The sequence below is a fragment of the Notechis scutatus genome, chromosome Z (genome assembly GCF_049901735.1).
Source record: "Notechis scutatus isolate UNSWTSFEM ecotype Mainland chromosome Z, rNotScu1.2, whole genome shotgun sequence".
NCBI lineage: Eukaryota > Metazoa > Chordata > Lepidosauria > Squamata > Elapidae > Notechis > Notechis scutatus.
The window spans coordinates 6,448,384-6,456,180 of record NC_142025.1 but is presented as its reverse complement, the minus strand read 5'-3'; positions in this window follow the sequence as shown (position 1 = coordinate 6,456,180).

Here is a 7,797-nt window from a genome sequence, read left to right as displayed (position 1 = left end):
TGGGTTAGAGTTGCAAATAATATTCTAAAGGGAACGTTTCTAGACTGTAATGGGGTTTTCACTGTTCATGGCCACAGCAAGAGTTGTAGACCAATTTTAATGATTTGGCAGCAGGATTGGGCATTTGACCAACCCTCACGAAAAAAGGAGGATTGGTAGTTGTGTTGCAGAAAAGTACAATACAGCAATATAACAATTAAGGTATAGGTAGCCCTCATCTTACATTCACAACTGAGCCCAAAATTTCCATTGCTAAGTGAGGGAGTTGTTGAGTTTGCACCTCTCATTTTATGACCTTTTTTACCACAGTTGTTAAGCAAATCTGAAGTTGTTAAGTGAATCTGGGGTCGTCCGTCCGTTCCCGCCCCGCCCAGTTGACATTGCTTGTCGGAAGCCAACCAGGGAGGTCAAAGATGGTGATCACATGACCCTGGGATGCATGCCAGTCACCAAGCATCTGAACCTTGATCACATGGCTGTGAGGATGCTGCATAAGTGCTAGGACTAGTCATATGTCACTTTTTTCAGTGCTGTTGTGACTTTGAACAGTCACTAAAAGAATGGTTGAAAACTGGGGACTAGCTGTATTGGACTTAAGGAAGAGATTCCAGGGTTATTATTATTTAAAAAAAAAACACACAAATGGAGAATTTAAAAAACGGTTGTCCAAACTGGCATTTCAGGCAAGAAGAAAGAAAGGGAAAGGATTATACATCTTCTTGTGCCCATAGAATTTAAGAAACCTTTAATCCATCTCATCTTGACATATTCAGGAGTCTGGTTTGATTATTTAAAACTCATCACTTTAAGATAGAAAAGGTTGCTAGGACTACGTTGCATTTGCATATATGCTTTATAATTAAACTCCAGAAATGTAAAACAGCAATATAAGTATATTCTTGATTTTTTAAAGAGATTCTGTTACTTAAAAATAACAGAGGAACAAAAAGGATAAATGAGAGTAATTGATTTGTTCTGCAATTTAACACATTCAAGTTTACTAACCTTCACATCCAGAAAAATATTTCCTGAAATTTTCTACATAAAATGCTTCCACTCTTTCTAAAAATTAGCATGCTATGGATTCTATTGATCCCAGACTGCTAGCTTTCCAGGAGTTTAATAGTTCCAAAACACTGATACCCTTCAATGTTGGGATCCCAGCTCCCTAAATTCCCAATGAACAATGCCACAGTTGGCAAGATGATTGGAAGTTTCTGGAATTCCAGTCCAATCTATCAAGTGCCAAATTCAGGAGAATAATTTTGAGATTTGGCTTTACATCTTGCCAAGAATTTCCATGAAAATCACAATCCTTAGTTTTTAGAGGGCACTCAAGAGCTGCAAGTGTTGGTTGGCTTATCTCACCAAACTCTTTGAAAATTTAGGAAGTTCTGCCATATGAGATTCCATACTATTCCGGACAAAATAGCTGTCCAGTCTCTTCTGAAAACCTCCAGTGATGGAGCACCCACAGCTTCTAGAGATAAGCCTTTCCACTGATTGTTCTCATTGTTATATTCATTACTTCATTAATTCAATATTTATTAAATTTCTTCACTGCCCATCTTATAAGTGACTCCCGATGGTTTACAACAATGTAAGAAAATGAAACATGACTAAAAAGTTTGTGGAGATTTCTGAGATGTGGGAACATCACCAAGGATAATTAATCTAAGAGGTGGTGTTACTCACATTTACAGACTGTTAAATCCGTATGGCCTGTTGGTAGAGTGAAGGGAAAGTAGGGTCTACAGACCTACAGGTGCATTATCTACTTTATCTATAGATAAAGTAGAAGTACAGACTAATATGCAAGCAATTCAGGGAAATTGTGAACGTTCCAGTAAAAATAGCAAATTGAAGATGAATATGCTTCATGACTAGTAAAGGATGAGCGAGGAAATGGATTTTCATAGTATCTCTAAATTGCTTCTCCTTCTCTATACTCAAATAACTAAAGCAGTTGGTTTTGGTTTTCTTGTCCTTGATGCATGAGATTTCATTGAGGATCTGAATCAAGCGGGACTTGTGATATCTGAGAAATTGGTTCTCCACAAACACAATGGAATACAACAAGCAATGACATAAGAGTGCTCTTTCAAGCAGCAAATTGAAGGACTAACCACTTACTCCTGAGATGAAGGGAACCCACTCAGAAAGACCCCCTATTGATTGAGTCTTTTCTTAACTGATGGTGACAATGTGATTATTGGAACTGTTAAGGTTTTGAAGAGAAATTGGACAGGAAAGAAAAGTCAAGATAGCAGTTGGAATGCATGGATGTGAAGACTTACACCCCATCTTAACTTTTTCTTTTCAGAAGCCTCATTCAATCTCCCCCCAATATCTAATTGGGTAGATCTTCCAGGTCAGAAGAAGCTTCTCCAAATTTTATGGGAGAACAAAGTAGCATAATTGGGCAAAATGTTCTTGGCTTGAAGGCCATTTCAGAACAAAACATTCCCTGGTCTTCCTGTCATTGACCTCGAGTTTTGAACTAAATGGGAAATTTCATTTCTAAAGTTTTCAAAAGGAGCAATAGCACTTGAAACAAAACTAGGTTTCCTGTTTATTTAATTATAAAATCATAGAAGTAAAGAGTGGAGGCTGTTTTACAAAACTATTGGTTGGAAGAAGTTTAATGCAATCATTTTTCATTTTTTTAATGCTAAACCCAGGAAACTAAAATTTTTCAGGTTGGCCATTAAATGTTCGTTACTCAACCTGGGATTTCTGTGTAAAGTAGAGACTGAAATTGAGCAAGTTTGTATTTCATAATGTTCAAAACTCCTGGTCCCAGTTTTCAGCTATCATGCCACCACATTTTCTAAGTTTCTATTCAGCATGATTCTGCTTCTTTCTCCTCCTTTTGCTAGCAAATGATTTTTCAGAGATTTGGAACATTTTAGCAAGGAAAACAAAATAAATAAATATAATAAAAGTTTAGAATTAAAAGTAGAATAATCACTGATAAGAATCTAAGCTATAAATCAAGAAAGACTGTTTTTCAAAAAAAAAATTAAGTTAACCATGAGGCCTTATAAGGATTAATAAACCTTTTACAGGGATCTGGTGAGGAAGACAGCAAGATAATTGCATGGATAGTTAAAGGGATATGTAAAAGCAAATGACAAGGAAGTCCTTGATTTACAACCATAACAGAGCTTGCCCATTAGGGTATAAGTCATGATAGTTGTAAAGCAGGCCACTCACATGACCAACCCAATTTTACCATTAAAAGAGCCCACTGCTTGCTCTGGGCAGTTTTTGCCAACAACTGGAAGTAAATGGTTTTTTTTTATTAAAAAAAATCATGGTCATGTGACCACAGGATGCTGCAAACTGCCATAAAGATGAGCTGGTTTCTGAGCACGCAATAGAACGAATAGATGAGTATGTGATAATCGGAAACAAGTCTTAAGTACCTTTTGGAGTTCATCATAAGACCGATCATAAATTGAGGACTACCTGTATTAATTTGGAAACAGGATAAGCAAACAGGCAGGGCTGGAAAAAAATCATTCCTATCAAAACCGTTTAAAATCCTACACTTTTTCCTAAAAATTCTGCTTATCAAATTCTCTGCCAGGTGTACACATTTTTTGGCAGCAATGACCTGGAGCTTGTAGATGATTCATTCTTTGGTGAAAAGCGTTTCACATTATTATATTTAGCTGTTTTTGAAAGAATCGTTGGAGCTTTCTTCTGACTCTGGTATCATGGATGTTATGTGGTAGAACACCCAGCTGAGAGGATGTGACATCCTGCATTGGTTGTGGTACCCTCATCTCTTTCCTTTTGTATATATTTTGAAGTCTGCCACCTCTGTTGTGATGCTGATGGACGATCTGTGACTTCTATCTCAGCTGCTTCCCTTTGGGCCCAGAAGGAATTTTTGTTCCTTCTCTCTGTGTGGAGTTTTGGCAGATATCTTGCGGGAAGCCCTAAATGCAACAGGCAGAAGGCTTGGGTGGAACAAAGGTTGAAGAGATGGGCCACCACCCAGAAGGTCAAGTCAGGAGAGATATTCTGTATGCCATCTGTTACACTGCAGGACTTGTTTTGGCTGATGAAACATGCTTGCAAAAAGAGGATTGGCTAATGGGAAGTGGGAAACATTTGCATCAGGTCTGAAGCAGATGGAAATATATCTCTCTGGCGCAGCCTGTTTGTTAATCTTTGCATGGATTGTTGGCTTGTGAGAAATTCCTAATGACACTTGATCCTCATGGTGATGGCGAGTTGTTGAGTGGTAGCCTTCCTGGAACAAGTGTCCTCCTCATGTATTCCCATGCTAGCTGGGAATTGTGGGAATTGAAGCCCAGCCAGCTGAATCCAATGTTAGGTACTGCCAACTCTTACCCCTTCATCAGCCAAATGAGGAATTAAGCATGTTGCCTTGATCAATCTTCTCTGGCAAATTTAGTTGCCTAGCAATGAGGCTTTAGGGAAAGATGTGAATGTGAAGGGCTCAAAAAGGTTGGCTCTGCTTGGGAGATGCTCTTTTGCCCTGTTATTTTGGAATTGGCTTCTCCTGCAAATGCCAGAAGGATCTTTCCCTTGTGTACTCGAAAAGGGGTTGCAATCAGCAGAGTTGGAAAAATGTTCTTTCTTTAGTTGCAGGACTGTCTAATCAAACCACCTACACACAGATTTCATGGTGCTATTTCTTAATAGCTTTCTACAGCTATAATTAAGGGAAGACCTGGTTTCGCTATAAATCGTGGAACTGTGTTCTATAGTGGCCTGAGGTTTGTACCTAAAAATACTGGGAAAACCTACCTTCATGGATCAGGTCAAACAAGAAAACATTAAAAAAAAATCATGCTATTCTCTGCTTCCTGGAACCATTTTTGTACAACAATACAGATAGGTCTCAACCAAAATTGAACCCAACATTTCTGCTGCTAAGTGAGACTGTTGTTAAATGAAGTTTGCCCCATTTTATAACCTTTCTTGCCACAATCTTTAAGTGAATCACTGCAGTTGTTAAGTTAGTAACACTATTATTAAGTAAATCTGGATTCCCCCTTGACTTTGCTTGTCAGAGGGTCACAAAAGGTGATCACATGACCCAGTGGCACTGCAATCATCATAAGTACGTGCATCCAAATTTTGATCATGTGATCATTGAGATACAGTAGAACCTGTGGTCACGACCATAATTTGTTCCATAACTTTGGCAATTTCTTCATCTTCCAATGTTTCATCTTCAGGAATTTCTGGGTCAGGGGTCATGTTTGATTACCACCCGAGTATGTGTTCATGACCAGATTCAAAAAAATTTTTGGTCGGAACCCGATTTGGTCGTGGTCAAAAGCATTCATGACCAGAGGTTCTACTGTACTGTAGTGTGTGAAAAACATTCATAAGTCACTTTTTTCAGTGCTGTTGTAACTTTAAATGATCACTAAATGACCATTATATTGCTGAAGACTAGCTGTAATACTAAGTCTTGGAAAAAGCATGAGCAAGTATGGTGTCTATCGAAACATGTAACAACACCATGACTTGGCTTAAACCCAACCAACAAATGACCTGTAAACATCCTGATCTCAGTTGCAAGAGAATATAACAAAGAATCTGGGGAGAAATCTTTTGAAAACCAAGTTTAGGTATATGGTAAAAAGTAAAGATAAAGGTTTCCCCTGTGTAGTCATGTACAACTCTAGGAGCAGTGCTTATCTCCATTTCTTAACCAAGAGCACCAGCATAGTCCAAAGATGCTTCCATGGTATGCAGCCAGCAAGTTTTGTATGCCGAGGCACACAAAACAATGTTACTTTCCCACCAAAAGGGTACCTATTTATCTACTCACATTTGCATGCTTTCAACTACTAGGTGGGCAGGAGCTGGGGTGAGTAACGGGCAAAGCAGTTGAAGTAAGAGCAGGTGATTTGCAGCAATGTTTGATCAGAATGCAGAGGACATAGAACTTCATATACCCTTCCCAGCAGCAGAAACATTACTGAAGAATGAAAAAAAGTCAAGGTGGCAATCACAATCATGCAATTGGAACCCCACCTCTTTTTACATGCAAAAAAGGGGAGGAGCAGGGTTGTGGCCACCATCTTGACTCTCTTGACCTTCCATTTCCCTGCATACAACCTTGGTTGCTTTCCTTCTTTTCAAAATAGAGTAGAAGCCATCTGTATGTATGCTGTAATGCGAATTGACCTTGGGAGACAGGAGGAAGAGCCACAGACTAAGCAACAGTCAGATAAGAGGCAGCTGAGCCCACAGAAGGAATTGGGACATGGCAAACATCTCGCATCTAAGGACCCTACCTAGTTTCTTTGGCTGTAAAAATGAGGGGAGATATACATATCGGTACTTTCTGACTTGCAAGATTCTGCCACTATAACCTTACAATTAAGTACAGGTATCTTCGACTTACGACCATAATTCTGAAGAACACAATTAGTAGATTCATAAGATCATAGATTGTTAGGGTTAGAGAACTTCAGGTCAGACAGTTTAGGTTGATGTTAATATGTGAAAAATGGGAGGAAGAATATTATCTCTCCACCTTGAGATAATCATAAAAAAATAGGAAAAGTGGTATATCAATCAGTCAAGCAATCATCATCACCCTGGAGCAATGGCTGTCCAATCTTTTCTCCAGTGATGGAAAATCCACAACTTCAGGAGACAAGCAATTCCACCGTTTCATCGTTCATAGCTATAAAATGTAGCTACAGCTTATAGCCCTTTGGTAGCATTTTACCTAGGAATTTCCAGGTAGTCCTCAAGTTACAATCATTCATGAGCCATGGTGGTGCGGTGGTTAAAATGCAGTACTGCAGGCTACTTCTGCTGCCTGCCGGCTGCCTGCAATTTGGCAGTTCAAATCCCATCAGGCTCAAGGTTGACTCAGCCTTCCATCCTTCCGAGGTTGGTAAAATGGGGGTCCAGATTGTTGGGGGCAATAGGCTGTCTCTGTAAACCGCTTAAGGTTTAAGCACTATAAAGTGGTATATAAGTCTAAGTGCATTTAATACACTTAGTTATGATGGAGTTATGACGGAGCTGAAAAAAGTGACTTACTATCTGTCCTTGAAGTTATGACCATCTTATCACCCCACAGTCTGTGATCACTATTTGAACACTTGGCAACCAGCTTGTAATTACATTGGTTGCAGAATCTTGTGGTTATGTGAACATCAATTTGCAACTTCCTAGCCAGCTTTTGACAAGCAAAATCAATTGGGGAAGCTAGATTCATTTAAACAATGTGTGATTCACTTAATAATTGCATGACTCACTTATCAACCACACTAAAAATGTAAAATTGGGTCTGGTCATCTGATGATTTGCTTAATGACTGCATTGTTTAGCAACTGAAATTTGGTTTCAGTGGTGTTCGTAAGTTCAGGACCACTTCTATATATCTCTTTTTTTAATTACACAAGGATATTGTGAATTGCTTAAAAATACTTGGGAGATTTCATGGAGGTGCTAAGCATTCTAAAATCTTCTCCTCTTTCTGAGATAGCTAAATTGGCTACCTCAGAAAAATCTTCACCATTGTTGGGGGTCTTTCAGGGAAGGGAAAAATGTTGGCCATTAGAGGGGAAATGGAAATAATAACTCAACTAAGGAGAAATTTCCTGACAGAGCAATTAATCAGGGGAACCGCTTGTCTCCAGAAGTTGTGAATGCTCCAACACTGGACGTTTTTAAGAAGAGATTGGACAACCACTTGTCTGAAATGGTATAGAGCTTCCTGTCTGAGCAGGGGGTTGGACTACAAAACCTCCAAGGTCCCCACCAACCCTGTTATATTGTTATTCT